This window comes from Mirounga angustirostris, unplaced genomic scaffold (genome assembly GCF_029215605.1).
Source record: "Mirounga angustirostris isolate CCGP_5_RB_7025 unplaced genomic scaffold, mMirAng1.0.hap1 SCAF_11, whole genome shotgun sequence".
NCBI classification, from domain to species: domain Eukaryota; kingdom Metazoa; phylum Chordata; class Mammalia; order Carnivora; family Phocidae; genus Mirounga; species Mirounga angustirostris.
In genome coordinates this window covers 48,343,243-48,358,270 of record NW_026991719.1, presented here as the reverse complement: position 1 = coordinate 48,358,270, position 15,028 = coordinate 48,343,243, and the positions used below count along the sequence as shown (strand labels likewise).

Sequence of the window (15,028 nt, the reverse complement as noted above, 5' to 3'; positions counted from 1 at the left end):
AGAAACATTTATCTTTGGTGGTCACGTACTCCCTGCCTGCATGCATGTCACAAGCATAGCTTGTTATAATCAGAGGATGCTCCCTATGTCACTGTCCTGATTATTAAAACTTCACACTCCTTTTTGTTTTTCTTATTCCCTTGATGTATTGATAACGTTCACAATAAAAGTGGAGGCAGAGCTTGGCTCTGGACCTTCTGCCACTAGAGCGTCTGGTCCCCACACCTTCTCCTTTCTCCTACTAAAGTCTGGGGTAATCTTTTCATTCACCACCTTGGGGTTTGTTGGCCAAACACAACAACTAAAGGTAGAGAAGAGGCCACATCAAAGAAGGTAAGAAGTATGGAGAGATGGTTTAGGGAAGAAACATTGCAAGTATTGCAGAGTGGAGGGAGCCATTGTCAGGGAGAAGGGCAAGAGAGAGAGAGGAGTATACAGGGGAACACACAAAGAAAACATTTCCTCAAAGTCATTGGCTTGGAAAACAAGGGGGGGGGCTGAATTTCATGGGTTCTTGCAAACTGCAGGGCTTAAAGCCTAGACTTTTAAGAGTCAGCAGACTTAGATGTGTTAGAGCCTGGAGGCACTACACTACTCCTGAGGAGAAGGCAGGCAAACAACCTGGAAGCAGAGAGCATGGAAACGGAGATCTGAAGAATGCCTGGGCATATAGTAGGGAGATAAGTCACTCTTCTTGGAGTATGACCTTGAGAACAACTTTAATGGAGATGCCTCACTAGCAACAAAGGAGCTGGCTGAGAGTGGCAGGCATGAGAATAAATTGCAGAGGGTTGCCAGCTGGTTCCAGTCGTCATTGTTGGAGTTGTTCTGTTGTGCCCAAGGGCTCTACAAGATTGGCGACCCATCGCTGCCTTGTAGGCTGGTGCAATGGCGCTTTTCCGCAGCCTGTGGAGCTTGCTGAGTACCCTGGGAAAGTCTGGAGTGGACCTCTGAGCGGGCTGTGGAAGTCGATTGCTCTCTCCTTTCCGTTTTGCGTATGTACTGAGATGTTTTTCATCCACTGTGAATAGTAACCCAAAGCCTCTGACTTCATACAATTGATTTTCTAAAGAACAGCTACCCATATTTAAAGCTCAAAACCCAAATGTGAAAACTTCAGAATTAGAAAAATCACCCAACTCTGGAGGGAATTTCCTGATTCAGAGAAAAAAAATATATGAAGAGGCTTACAGGGCACACTGGCAGGCATACAAAGAAGAGATAAACAGAATTCAAGAACAGTTAACTCCAAGTCAGACCGTATCTTTGGAAAAAGAAATGCTGCAAAAACGTTTTTTTAAAAAAAAGCATTAATTAAAAAAGAGAGAGAGAGAGTTAACAATGCTTGGAAAACTGAAAAGACCTCACTCAGCTTATAACATTTTTATACCAGAAAGTTTCCTGGAAACTAAGGATGGTACATCACAGGTAAAGCTGAAGAATATAAATGAAAACTGGAAAAATCTCTCTAGTTCTCAAAAGCAAGTATATATTCAACTTGCTAATGATGATAAAATTCATTATTATAATGAAATGAAATCATGGGAAGAACAAATGGTGAAAGTTGGATGAAATGCTCTTCTATGTTGCACAGTAAAGCACCAAGGAAAAGATGCACACTGAGGAGTATTAAAATAGAAGACTGAGTTATGTTCATAATGGATAGGCACAAGAAACCAATTAGGTTTCAATATCTGAAGCCATTGAAAATTAGAAAGGATAAAGTTGGTGAACATTTTATTTTTAATTCCTATTTCTTTAGTCCATGGACTGCTGCCATTTCAATACATTTTGTATTACTATCTTGCTTTGCAAAACCCAAACAGATAAAAAGTTCATGCGAAATTTATTTTGTATTGAGGAACTACTGAGGATCAAAATAATCCGTGAAATGCAGTGGTGAATCATTTTAACTTTGATAAAGATAAATCAGACTGTGAAGTTTTTTTTAAACTTGATGACTGGAAAGAGTATTCTTGTTTCCTTATATATATATATATGGAGGCAGGAGTTTCATATTCAAAACTGTCCCAAACTGGAGAAGTCATAGTGTTCTATGATATAATTGTACATTTTAGAAGAGCACCCATAACTCATCTAGGTAAATTCCAATATCTAGGTATAATTCATATGTTCAGAGTTGATGATTGTACATGCAAGGAATTGCTGATTTCAGTAGCAGTATTTTATAAAAGGGGTGGAGATATTTATAAAACATTTCTTCATTTCCTTTTTCCCAAAGTAAAAACAAAGAAATTATGTACCAAATCTATGCACATTGTTTTATACTACATAGAATAAAAATTTTAAATGTTTCCTAATTATATATCTTAAGGTGAAACATTCATTTTGCAGACTTTGTTTTCTTTCTTTATTATGTTATGTTAATCACCATACATTACATCATTAGTTTTTGATGTAGTGTTCCATGATTCATTGTTTGCATATAACAGCCAGTGCTCCATTCAGTACATGCCCTCTTTAATACCCATCACCAGGCTAACCCATCCCCCTACTCCGCTCCCCTCTAGAACCCTCCGCTTGTTTCTCAGAGTCCATAGTCTCTCGTGGTTCGTCTCCCCCACCCATTTCCCCTGCTTCATTTTTCCCTTCCTGTTATCTGATTCTTTTTTTTTTTTTAACATATAATGTCGTACTAGTTTCAGAGTTACAGGTCTATGATTCAATAGTCTTACACAATTCACAGCACTCACCATAGCACATACTCTGCCCAATGTCTATCACCCAGCCGCCCCATACCACCCAACCCCCACCACTCCGGCAACCTTCAGTTTGTTTCCTGAAAATAAGAATTCCTCATATCAGTGAGATCATATGATACATGTCTTTCTCTGATTGACTTATTTTGTTCAGCATAATACCCTCCAGTTCCATCCACATCTTTGCAAATGGCAAGGTTTCATTCCTTTTGATGGCAGCATAATATTCCATTGTGTATATATACCACTTCTTCTTTATCCATTCATCTGTCGATGGACATCTTGGTTCTTTCCATAGTTTGGCTATTGTGGACATTGCTGCTATAAACATCGGGATACACTTACCGCTTCAGATCCCTGCATTTGTAACTTTGTGGTAAATACCCAGTAGTGTAACTGCTGGGTCATATGGTACCTCTAGTTTCAACTTTTTGAGGAACCTCCATACTGTTTTCCAGAGTGGCTGCTGCACCAGCTTGCATTCCCACCAACAGTGTAGGAAGGCTCCCCTTTCTCTGCATCCCCACCAACATCTGTCATCTCCTGACTTGTTAATTTTAGCCATTCTGACTGGTGTGAGGTGGTATCTCATTGAGGTTTTGATTTGGATTTCCCTAATGCTGAGCGATGTTGAGCACTTTTTCATGTGTCTGTTGGCCTTTTGGATGTCTTCTTTGGAAAAATGTCTGTTCATGTCTTCTGCCCATTTCTTGATTGGATCATTTGTTCTTTGGGTGTGGAGTTTAATAAGTTCTTTATAAATTTTGGATACTAGCCCTTTATCTGATACATCATTTGCAAATGTTTTCTCCCATTCTGTCAGTTGTCTTTTGGTTTTGTTGACTGTTTCTTTTGCTGTGCAAAAGCTTTTTATCTTGATGAAGTCCCAATAGTTCATTTTTGCCCTTGCTTCCCTTGCCTTTGGCGATGTTTCTAGGAAGAAGTTGCTGCAGCTGAGGTCGAAGAGGTTGCTGGCTGTGTTCTCCTTTAGGATTTTGATGGACTCCTGTCTCACATTCAGGTCTTTCAACCATTTTGAGTCTATTTTTGTGTGTGGTGTAAGGAAATGGTTTAGTTTCATTCTTCTGCATGTGGCAGTCCAATTTTCCCAACACCATTTGTTGAAGAGACTGTCTTTTTTCCATTGGACATTCTTTCCTGCTTTATCGAAGATGAGTTGACCATAGAGTTGAGGATCCATTTCTGGGCTCTCTATTCTATTCCATTGATCTATGTTTCTGTTTTTGTGCCAGTACCATACTGTCTTCATGATGACAACTTTGTGATAGAGCTTGCAGTCCAGAATTGTGATGCCACCACCAGCTTTGCTTTTCTTTTTCAACATTCCTCTGGCTATTCAGGGCCTTTTCTGGTTCCATACAAATTTTAGGATTATTTGTTCCATTTCTTGGAAAAAAGTGGATAGTATTTTTATAGTGAATGCTTTAAATGTGTAGATTGCTCTAGGTAGCATTGACATCTTCACAATATTTGTTCTTCCAATCCATGAGCATGGAACATTTTTCCATTTCTTTGTCTCTTCCTAAATTTCCTTCATGAGTATTTTATAGTTTTCTGAGTACAGATTCTTTGCCTCTTTGGTTAGATTTATTCCTAGGTATCTTCTGGTTTTGGGTGCAATCGTAAATGGGATCAACTCCTTAATTTTTTCTTTCTTCTGTCTTGTTGTTTGTATATAGGAATGTGACTAATTTCTGTGCATTGATTTTATATCCTGCCAATTTACTGAATTCCTGTATGAGTTCTAGCAGTTTTGGGGTGGAGTCTTTTCGGTATCCACATAAAGTATCATATCATCTGCAAAGAATGAGAGTTTGACTTCTTCTTTGCCAATTCGGATGCCATTTATTTCTTTTTGTTGTCTGATTATTGTGGCTAGGACTTCTAATGCTATGTTGAATAGCAGTGGTGATAGTGGACATCCCTGCCATGTTCCTGACCTTAGGGGGAAAGCTCTCAGTTTTTCCCCATTGAGAATGATATTCGCTGTGGGTTTTTCATAGATGGCTTTTATGATATTGAGGTATGTACACTCTATCCCTACACTCTGAAGAGTTTTGATCATGAAAGGATGCTGTACTTTGTCAAATGCTTTTTTCTGCATCTATTGAGAGGATCATATGGTTCTTGTTCTTTCTTTTATTGATGTATTGTATCACATTGATTGATTTGCGGATGTTGAACCAACCTTGCAGTCCAGGAATAAATCCCACTGGTCTTGGTGAGTAATCCTTTTAATGTACTGTTGGATCCCACTGGCGAGTATTTTGGTGAGAATTTTTGCATCCATGTTCATCAAGGATATTAGTCTGTAAATCTCCTTTTTGATGGGGTCTTTGTCTGGTTTGGGGATCAAGGTAATGGTGGCCTCATAGTCCATTTCTATTTTTTAGAGCAGTTTCAGAAGAATAGGTATTAATTCTTCTTTAAATGTTTGGTAGAATTTCCCCTGGGAAGCCATTTGGCCCTGAGCTTTTGTTTGTTGGGAGATTTTTGATGACTGCTTCAATTTCCTTAGTGATTATAGGTCTGTTCAGGTTTTCTATTTCTTCCTGGTTCAGTTTTGGTGGTTGATACATCTCTAGGAATGCATCCATTTCTTCCAGATTATCTAATTTCGTGGCATAGAGGTGCTCATAATATGTTCTTATAGTTGTTTGTATTTCTTTGGTGTTGGTTGTGATCTCTCCTCTTTCATTCATGATTTTATTTATTTGGCTCCTTTCTCTTTTCTTTTTGATAAGTCTGGCCAGGGGTTTATCAATCTTGTTAATTCTTTCAAAGAACCAGCTCCTATTTTTGTTGATCTGTTCTACTGTTCTTTGGTTACTATTTCATTGATTTCTGCTCCAATCTTTATTATTTCTCTTCTTCTGCTGGGTTTAGGCTTTATTTGCTGTTTTTTCTACAGCTCCTTTAGGTGTAGGGTTAGGTTTCTTTTTTCTTGAGAAAGGCTTGTATTGCTATATACTTTCATTTTAGGACTGCTTTACTGCACCTGAAACATTTTGAACAGTTGTGTTTTCATTTTCATTTCTTTCCATGAATTTTTGAAATTCTTCTTTAATTTCCTGGTGGACCCATTCATTCTTTAGTAGGATGCTCTTTGGCCTCCATGTATTTGAGTTCTTTCTGACTTTCCCCTTGTGATTGAGTTCTAGGTTCAAAGCGTTGTCGTCTGAAAAAATGCAGGGAATGATCCCATCTTTTGGTACCGTTTGAGACCTGATTTGTGACCTAGGATGTGATCTATTCTGGAGAATGTTCCATGGACAGTAGAGAATAATGTGTATTCTGTTGCTTTGGGATGGAATGTTCTGAATAGATCTATGAAGCCCATTTGATCCAGTGTGTCAGTTAAAGTCTTTATTTCCTTGTTGATCTTTTGCTTAGATGATCTGTCCATTTCAGTGAGGGGGGTGTTAAAGTCCCCCACCATTATTGTATTCTTGTTGATGTATTTCTTTGCTTTTGTTATTAATTGGCTTATATGATTGGCTGCTCCCATATTAGGGGCATAGACATTTACAACTGTTAGATCTTCTTGTTGGATAGACCCTTTAAGGAGGATATGGTGTCCTTCCTCATCTCTTATTATAGTCTGTGGTTAAAAATCTAATTTGTCTGAAATAAGGATTGCCACTCCAGCTTTCTTTTGGTGTCCAATAGCATGGCAAATTGTTTTCTACCTCCTCACTTTCAATTTGGGGGTGTCTTTGGTTCTAAAATGAGTCTCTTGCAGACAGCATATCGATGGGTCTTGTTTTTTTATCCAATCTGATACCCTGTGTGTTTTGATTGGGGCATTTAGCCCATTTACATTCAGGGTAACTATTGAAAGATATGAATTTAGTGCCATTATTTTGCCTGTAAGGTGACTGTTACTGTATATTGTCAGTTTCCTTTCTGGTGTATGTTACTTTTAGGCTCTCTTTGCTTAGGGGACCCCTTTCAATATTTTTGTTTGTCCTGGAAGTTTTTTATCTCTCCTTCTATTTTCAATGACAGCCTAGCTGGATATGGTATTCTTGGCTGCATATTTTTCTTCTTTAGTGCTCTGGATATATCATGCCAGTCCTTTCCGGCCTGCTATGTCTCTGGGGATACAACTGTTGCCAATCTAATGTTTCTACCATTGTAGGTTACAGATCTCTTGTCCCGAGCTTCTTTCAGGATTTTCTCTTTGTCTCTGAGACACATAAGTTTTACTAATAGATGTTGGAGTGTTGACCTATTTTTATTGATTTTGAGGGGGGTTCTCTGTGCCTCCTGGATTTTGATGACTGTTTCCTTCCCCAAATTAGGGAAGTTCTCTGCTATCATTTGCTCCACTATACCTTCTGCCCCTCTCTCTCTTTCTTCTTCTTCTGGGATCCCAATTATTCTAATATTGTTTCATCTTATGGTATTGCTTATCGCTCGAATTCTGCCCTCGTGATCCAGTAATTGTTTATCTCTCTTTTTCTCAACTTCATTATTTTTCATCATTTGGTCTTCTATATCACTAATTCTCTCTTCTGCCTCATTTATCCTAGTAGTTTGAGCCTCCATTTTTTTTAAGATTTTATTTATTTATTTGAGAGAGAGAATGAGAGAGAGAGAGAGAGCACATGAGGGGGGGAGGGTCAGAAGGAGAAGCAGACTCCCTGCTGAGCAGGGAGCCCAATGTGGGACTCGATCCTGGGACTCCAGGATCATGACCTGAGCTGAAGGCAGTCGCTCACCCAACTGAGCCACCCAGGGGCCCTAGAGCCTCCATTTGTTATTCCACCTCATCAATAGCCTTTTTGATTTCGACGTGGTTAGATTATAGTTCTTTTATTTCTCCAGAAAGGGTTTCTCTAATATCTTCCATGGTTTTTTCAAGCCCAGCTAATATCTTTAAAATCATCATTCTTAACCCTAGTTCCAACATCTTACTAATGTCCATATTTATTAGGTCCCTGGCAGTCGGTACTGCCTCTTGTTCTTTTTTTTTGAGGTGATTTTTTCCATCTTGTAATTTTGTCCAGAGGAAAATAGATGAATGACAGAACAAAATGCTAACAGGGTAAAAATGACCCCAGAAAAATATACACTAAACAAATCAGAAGAGACCTGAAACCGGGGGAAAAGAAAGGGAAAGAAAGAAAAAAGAAAGAAAAAGAAAACAATAAAAAAAACAAACAAACAAAAAACCAGAATATGATCAAATATGATCAGGCTGGTGCATAGATCCATGCCACACCCTAGATTTTGGGTGTATTTTGGTCTGTTAGAACAAAGTGTCCTCCAAAATTTTAAAGAAAGAAAAGCTTATACATGTACAAAAATAAGGGTAAATATGGTGAAGGGATGGAATATGACTGTAAAGTAGAAAATTAAAAAAGATTTTATGAAAAGAATTGGTAAGATTAGAAGTTGGTTGAAAAAAGAGAAAAGGATTTAAAAAAAAAGGATAGAGAATGTGATCAGCAGGAGACTAGAACAAAGCCATATACTAGAGATTTAGGGTATATTTTGGTCTGTTAGAAGAAACTGTATCCCAAAATTTTAAAGAGAGAACAACATATATATATATATATATGCCCAAAATAATGTTAACTACTATGAAGGGATAGAATATGACACTAAAAATGAAAAAAAAAAGATTTTTTTAAAAAGGGATTGATAAGATGTTGGTTGAAAAAGGGAAGAAGAAAAATTCAAAAGAAAAGAAAAAGAAAAAAAGGAAATTAAAAAAATTAACTTTGAAAGACTAAAGGATCATGGGAAAAAAGCTGTGAATTCTATGTGCAGTATTCCCTTAGTGCTGGCATTCTGCCATTCTCATTGATGGGTAAACTTGGTCTTGGCTGGCTGTTCTTGCTGATCTTCTGGGGGACGGGCCTGTTGCAGTGGTTCTCGAATGTCTTTTCCGGAGGCGGAATTGCCCCACCCTTGCTGGGGCCGGGCTAAGTAATCTGCTCGGGTTTGCTCTCAGGAGCTTTTGTTCCTTGCATGCTTTCCGTACAGCTTTGGAGGACGAGAGTGAAAATGGCAGTCTCCCAATCTCTGCCCTGGAGGAGCCGAGAACTCGGGGCCCTACTCCTCAGTGAGCCCCTAGAGAAAAGCCGTCAATCACTCCCGTCTCCCCGGTCTCTGGCCTTACTCCGTGCTCACCCAGCCTGTGACCAAGCGTTTCTATCTCTGGCACACGAGCCCGTTTGGAGTCTCCAAACCCAGGAGATTCCTGTGGTGCACTCCCGCGCCACTCCTCCTGAGGGAGGAAGGGGAGTCTCCCCCAATCTGCTGCTTGTTAGGTCCCTGCTAGAAGAGCAATGGCCCAACTAAGCCATGGATCATGGTTTATCACAACCCCGAGCTGAGAGCCCATTCCTGGGCTCCATCTTTGTAGCCGGACTCCCTGCTCCTGTACCTGGGAGCTCTGACACATTCAGGCACCCTTGGTCTTTCTGTGACCGTGAGGGTCCTGAGACTACACTGTCCAAGCAAAGGATCCACCCCTTGCTTAGCCACTGGAGCAACGTCCCTCAGCAGAATCGACTTCTAAAATTTCCGATTTTGTGCTCTGTTGCTCTATCACTTGTCAGTAGCAGCTGATGGAGGCCCCCTCCCCCGCCATCTATCTTCCCGAATATCACCTGGGATTCACTTCTCCACACGTCCTACCTTCCAGAAAGTGGTCGTTTTCTGTTCACAGAGTTGTTGTTATTCTTTTCTTCGATCTCCTGTTGAGTACGTTGGTGTTCAGAATGGTTTGATCCCTCTCTAGCTGAATTCCTGGGACCAAATGAAATTTAGGTCTCCTACTCCTCTGCCATCTTGCTTCTCCCCTGTTTACTTTTTTTCATAGAGATATGTATTCTGAATTATTTTTTTTTCTTAACTGAGTATATTTAACCAGGGAGGAGATAACTTGACTGGTATAAGTTTTAAAACGAGAGATCTAAAAAACAAGTCTCCAAAGTCTTTAGCCTTAGATTTTAAACATTTTGCATAAGATATATAACTCCATATATAATGCATAGCCAGCTCGGGCCTGTGAGCCAAATCCAGCCCAATGCCTGCTTTTTTTTAAATTTTATTTTATTTTATTATATGATATTAGTCACCATACAGTACATCATTAGATTTTGATGTAGTGTTCCATGATTCATTTTTTTCATATATACCAGTGCTCAATGCAGTACATGCTCTCCTTAATACCTATCATAAGGAAAACTCATCACCCTAACCCTGTCCCCTCTAAAACCGTCAGTTTGTTTCTCAAAGTCGATAGTTCCTCATAGTTCTTTCCCTCCCCAATTACCCCCTTCCTTTTTCCTTTCCTTCTCCTAATGTCCTCCATGCTATTCCCTATGTTCCACAAAAAAAGTGAAACCTTATGATAATTGAGTTTCTCTGCTTGACTTATTTCACTTAGCATAATCTCCTCCAGTCCCATTCATGTTCATGTAAAAGTTGGGTATTCATCCTTCCTGATGCCTGAGTAATGTTCTATTGTATATATGGACCACATCTTCTTTATCCATTCATCTTTTGAAGGGCATCTTGGCTCTGTCCACAGTTTCGTTATTACGGACACTGCTGCTATGAACATTGGGGTGCATATGGCCCTTCTTTTCACTACATCTGTGTCTTTGGGGTAAATACCCAGGAATGTGATTGCTGGGTCATAGGGTAGCTCTATTTTTCATATTTTGAGGAAACGCCACACTGTTTTCCAAAGTGGCTGTACCAACTTGCATTCCCACCAACCATGTAAGAGGGTTCCCCTTTCTCCACAACCTCTCCAACATTTGTTGTTTCTTCCCTTGTCAATTTTTCCCATTCTAACTAGTGTAAGGAGGTATCTCAGTGTGGTTTTGATTTGGATTTCCCTGATGGCTAATGATGATGAACATTTTTTCATGTGCCTCTTAACCATTTCTATGTCTTACTTTGAGAAGTGTCTGTTCATGTCTTCTGCTCATTTTATGACTTGATTATTTCTTCTTTGGGTCTTAAATTGAGAAGCTCTTTATAGATCTTGGATTTCAGACCTTTGTCTGTAGAATCATTTGCAAATATCTTCTCCCATTCTGTGGGTTACCTCTTTGTTTTGTTGACTGTTTCCTTTGCTGTGCAGAAGCTTTGGATCTTGATGAAGTCCCAAAAGTTCATTTTTGCTTTTGTTTCACTAGCTTTTGGAGATGTATCTTGAAAGAAGTTGCTGTGACCGATGTCAAAGAAGTTAGTGCCTATGTTCTCCTCTAGGATTTTGATGGATTCCTGTCTCACATTGAGGTCTTTCATCCACTTTGAGTTTATCTTTCTGTATGGTGTTAGAGATTGATCGAGTTTCATTGTTCTCCATATGGTTGTCCAATTTTCCCAGCACCATTTATAGAAGAGACTGTATTTTTTTTCCATTGCATATTTTTTCCTGCTTTATTGAAGATTATTTGACCATAAAGTTGAGGGTCCATATCTGGGCTCACTATTCTGTTCCATTGGTCTATATGTCTGTTTTTGTGCCAGTACCATGCTGTCTTGGTGATCATGGCTTTGTACTATAGCTTTAAATATGGCAACGTGTTGCCCCCAGCTTAGTTTTTCTTTTTCAACATTTCCTTGGCAATTCAGAGTCTTTTCTGATTCCATACAAATTTTATCATTGTTTGTTCCAGCACTTTGAAAAATGTCATTGGAACTTTGATCGGGATGATGTTGAAAGTGTAGACTGCTCTGGGTAGCATAGACATTTTAACAATGTTTATTCTTCCAATCCATGAGCATGGAATACTTTTTCAGCTTATTGTGTCTTCTTCCATTTATTTCATGAGTGTTCTGTAGTTCCTAGAGTATAGATCTTTTACCACTTTAGTTAGGCTTATTACAAGGTGTCTTATGGTTTTTGGTGCTATTGTAAATGCAATCGTTTCTCTAATTTCCCTTTCTACAGTCGCATTGTTAGTGTATAAGAAAGCAACTGATTTCTGTGCATTGATTTTGTATCCTGCCACATTACTGAATTGCTGTACGGGTTCTAATAATTTGGGGGTGTAGTCTTTTGAATTTTCCACATAAAGGATCATGTCATCTGTGAAGAGAATGAGTTTGACTTCTTCTTTGCCAGTTTGAATGCATTGTATTTCTTTTTGTTGTGCCATTGCTGTTGCTAGGACATCTAGTAATATGTTGAACAATAGTTGCGAGAGTGGGCATCCTTGACGTGTTCCTGATTTTAAGGGAAATGCTCTCATCATTTCCCCATTGAGAATGATATTCGCTGTGGGTTTTTCATAGATGGATTTTATGAACTTGAGGAATGTTCCCTATATCCCTATATTCTGAGGAGTTTTAATGAGGAAAAATGCTGTATTTTGTCAAATGCTTTTTCTGCATCAATTGAGAAGACCATATGGTTCTTCTCCCTCCTCTTATTATTGTGTTCTATCACATTGATTAATTTGTGAATGTTGAAGCTCCCTTACATCCCAAGGATAAATCCCACGTGGTCGTGGTGGATGATCCTTCTAATGTATTGTTGGATCCTATTAGCTAGGATTTTGTTGAGGATTTTGGAATCCATATTCATCAGGGATATTGGTCTGAAATTCTCCTTTTTGATGGAGTCTTTGCCTGGTTTTGGGATCAAGGTAACACTGGCTTCATAGAAATAATCAAGTCATAAAATGGGCAGAAGACATGAACAGACACTTCTCGAAGTAAGACATAGAAATGGTTAAGAGACACATGAAAAAAATGTTCATCATCATTAGCCATCAGGGAAATCCAAATCAAAACCACACTGAGATACCTCCTTACACTAGTTAGAATGGGAAAAATTGACAAGGGAAGAAACAACAAATGTTGGAGAGGTTGTGGAGAAAGGGGAACCCTCTTACATGGTTGGTGGGAATGCAAGTTGGTACAGCCACTTTGGAAAACAGTGTGGCGTTTCCTCAAAATATGAAAAATAGAGCTACCCTATGACCCAGCAACCACATTCCTGGGTATTTACCCCAAAGACACAGATATAGTGAAAAGAAGGGCCATATGTACCCGAATGTTCATAGCAGCAATGTCAGTAATAGCCAAACTGTGGAAAGAGCCAAGATGCCCTTCAACAGATGAATGGATAAAGAAGATGTGGTCCATATATACAATGGAATATTACTCATCCATCAGAAAGGATGAATACCCAACTTTCACATGAACATGAATGGGACTGGAGGAGATTATGCTAAGTGAAATAAGTCAAGCAGAGAAACTCAATTATCATATGGTTTCACTTATTTGTGAAACATAAGGAATAGCATGGAGGACATTAGGAGAAGGAAGGGAAAAATGAAGGGTGGGAAATTGGAGGGAGAGATGAACCATGAGAGACTATGGACTCTGAGAAACAAACAGGTTTTAGAGTGGAGAGGGTTAGGGGGATGTGTTAGCCCGGTGATGGGTATTAAGGAGGGCATGTATGGCATGGAGCACTGGGTATTACACGAAAACAGTGGATCGTGGATCACTACATCAAAAACTAATGATGTATTGTATGGTGACTAGCATAACATAATAAAAAAAAAAAAAGAATGATATAGTGTCCTTCTGTGTCTCTAACTACAGTCTTTATCCTAAAATCTAATATCTCTCATCTAAGAATTTTTACCCCAGCTTTCTTTTGAGGTCTGTTGACATGCAAGATGGATCTCCATCCCTTCACTTTCAGTCTGGATGTATCTTTAGGTTCAAAATGAGTCTCTTGTACACAGTATGGATGGTTCCTGTTTTTTTTATCCAATCTGGAACCTTGTGCTCTTTATGGGAACATTTAGGACATTCACTTGTGAGTGATTATTGTAAGATATGAATTTATTGTCATCATGTTGCCTGTGAATTCCTTGTTTCTATAGATTGTCTCTGTAAATTTCTGTTCTATATCACTCTTGGGGTTTTTCCTCTTTTACAGATCCCACCTTAATATTTCTTGCAGGGCCGGCTTAGTGGTCACATATTCTTTCAACTTCTGCCAGTGGTGGAAGCTCTGCATCTCTCCATCCATTCTAAATGAAAGCCTTGCCGGATAAAGTATTCTTGGCTGCATGTTCTTCTCATTTAGTACCTTGAATGTGTCTTGGAAGGCCTTTCTGGCTTGCCAGGTCTCTGTGGATAGGTCTGATGTTATTCTGATGTTCCTTTGTATGTAAGGAATCTCCAACTGCCTTTAAGATGGTTTCCTTGGTTCTAAGATTTGGGAGTTTTACTATTACATGCTGGGGCATTGGCCTGTTCTCCTTGATCTTGGGAGGGGTCCTCTCTGCCTCTAGGACTCAAATGTTTGTTTCATTCCCCAGATTAGGGAAGTTCTCAGCTATGATTTGTTCAAATATATCTTCTAGACCTCTCTGTCTCCACCCCCTCAGGGATCCCAATAATTCTGACATTGGAACGCTCCATGGTGTCACTTATTCCTCTAGTTCTATTTTCACGGATTTTGACTTTTTCTTCCCTGGCTTCCTCTTTTTCCTTTTTCCTATCAGTTTGTCTTTTAGATCACTAATTTTTTCTTCTGCCTCAGTTACCCTAGCTGTTAAATTATCTAGATCAGATTGGATCTCATTGATAGCATTTTTAAGTTCCGCCTGTTCAGATTTCCTTTCTGCCCTTAGAGACTCTATGTTCCCATTAATTGATTTCTCCATTCTATCTATCGTCTTCATAACTCTTACCTTGAAATCCATTTCCAACATCTTGATTATATCTGTATCCATTTGTAAATCTGTGGCAGACATCATATTCTCTGAGTCTTTCCTATTTTGGGGATTCCTCCTCCTAGTCATTCTGTTGAGTGGTGGTTGAGGGAATGTACAGAGTCCAAATTATTGACCACAGCTCAAGCAAGATGCACCTGTTTTCTTGGGACCTTAGGGTCGTTGGCCTCTTGTTCTCCCAGCCTGTCTTCTGAGGGAGGGACCTGTCATGTTGTTACTGAGGCAACCCTGTTTTGAGCAGAGTTGCCCTACCCCCTGTGTGTGGGGGATAGGCTCAGTGAAAACTGGTTTTTGGGGGGCTTTTATTCTCTGGCAGCTTTCCCTGGCAGCTTTCCATGTTTCTTCTGAGAGTCAGAGCAGAAGAGACCATTCCAACCCTCTGCCTCAGAGCAGAGAGATCGCAGCCTGTTCTTTAGTGAGTTCTCCAGGCCACAATGTCTCCATTTCTGTCTGTGTTGCTAAAACCATGGTGTCTTGGGTTGTGCGCCCCAGAGCAGCACTCCCAGCCCTCACTTCCACATCTAGGCATGTCTCTGCCCTTTGTGCTTATAA

General features: G+C 39.4%; 1 pseudogene; it reads left to right on the top strand.

Moving 5' to 3' along the window:
• Window positions 1-207: 207 nt before the first annotated feature.
• On the top strand, window positions 208-2,158 carry LOC123856861 (transcription factor A, mitochondrial-like; annotated as a pseudogene).
• The last annotated feature ends 12,870 nt before the right edge of the window (window positions 2,159-15,028 follow it).